Source organism: Saccostrea cucullata, unplaced genomic scaffold, assembly GCF_032062105.1.
Source record: "Saccostrea cucullata isolate Sc308-1 unplaced genomic scaffold, CSIRO_AGI_Scuc_v1 ctg783, whole genome shotgun sequence".
Classification (NCBI taxonomy): Eukaryota; Metazoa; Mollusca; class Bivalvia; order Ostreida; family Ostreidae; genus Saccostrea; species Saccostrea cuccullata.
Window position 1 is genome coordinate 492501 of NW_026932035.1, and position 1200 is coordinate 493700.

The 1200-nt window shown below is 33.1% G+C and overlaps 1 protein-coding gene across 1 annotated transcript in view; it reads right to left on the reverse strand.

The window, feature by feature from the left end:
* Window positions 1-931, reverse strand: part of LOC134234314 (uncharacterized) — a 45476-nt gene extending 44545 nt beyond the window's left edge. Inside the window, exon 1 of the mRNA XM_062716364.1 lies at window positions 911-931. The gene's annotated coding sequence lies outside the window, so the exon portion shown is untranslated. The remainder of the gene's footprint in view (window positions 1-910) is intronic.
* Between the last annotated feature and the right edge of the window lie 269 nt (window positions 932-1200).

Here is a 1200-nt window from a genome sequence, read left to right on the forward strand (position 1 = left end):
ACAACTTTATGACAGCTGCAGATCTGTGGCTCTCCGAAAAAAATATATTGATAGACCGGAGAGCTACAGTGCCACCTATTGGAAAAACTGTATATTTATTGCACACAAAAAAGTGCGCTCGGTTCTTAATTAATTCTTCCAAATTCTTACCTCATAAGGAAAGATTTCAAAAAAATCCTTTATCTTCTATCAAGTACTCTCGTAGTTGACATCCGAACGAAGCATATTGGACCGAATTATCTTTGAAACCAAAATGGCAGTATAAATAAGCGAAATGTTCGATGATTACAATATCAGGGTCAGGAGGACTATTAACAACAATTATGAGGAATGTTTGGTAGTGGAAACAGCCAAACAATATGTTAGGATCACACGGTTAGTAATATTTTGAGATTACAGTTTTAAAAACATGGAGAAATAAATCGAGAACCGAGCGCACTTTTTTGTGCGCAATAAAATACAGTTTTTTCAATGGGTGGCACTGTAGCTCTCCGGTCTATCAATATATTTTTTCGGAGAGCTACAGATCTGTAGCTAAAATTATGAATAAATATTGTGCCGTTTTTTTTCATAGTGTCACGGGGGGTTGGGGTTAATTATAGATAATTCATATACAGTTTATTCTTCCTCTTTAATGTGATGAGTCAAAACACATACGTATATTTAATTACATGACGTATATTTAAAGTATCTTTTTGAATTCTTAATTCATATTTATAAAAATATTTCACAATTTAATCTTAATTATACTTATAATAACGATGCTGGACCAAAAACAAAATGAGTTCTGTACTCCAAACTATTTGAAATCGGGCTTTCGAATTAACATCCACCTCTTACAGCTTTCTTCCAGGCCGAGGTTGATTCAGGGAAAAAATTAATTTAAAGAAAGTTATTTTAGAAAAATTACCTTCAGAGTCTTCTTATAAAATATTTTTCGAAGCCACACCATATGAGAATTTACCGAAAACGCATAAAACGTCATAGATGACGTCATAGAATTGTTCTTTTCCTATCCAAAGAAGGGGGGGGGGGTACAGTCCCATTGCCTCAATCTGTAGAAGGAAGCCGTACTTCACATATAAATATAACACAATTTTACATGTGATGATATTTTTTATACAACAACAGAATAATTTCAGTAGGAAAATACAATTGCTTTCTTTACTGTGACGCAGGTCCTTTGTATTAAAAAAAAAT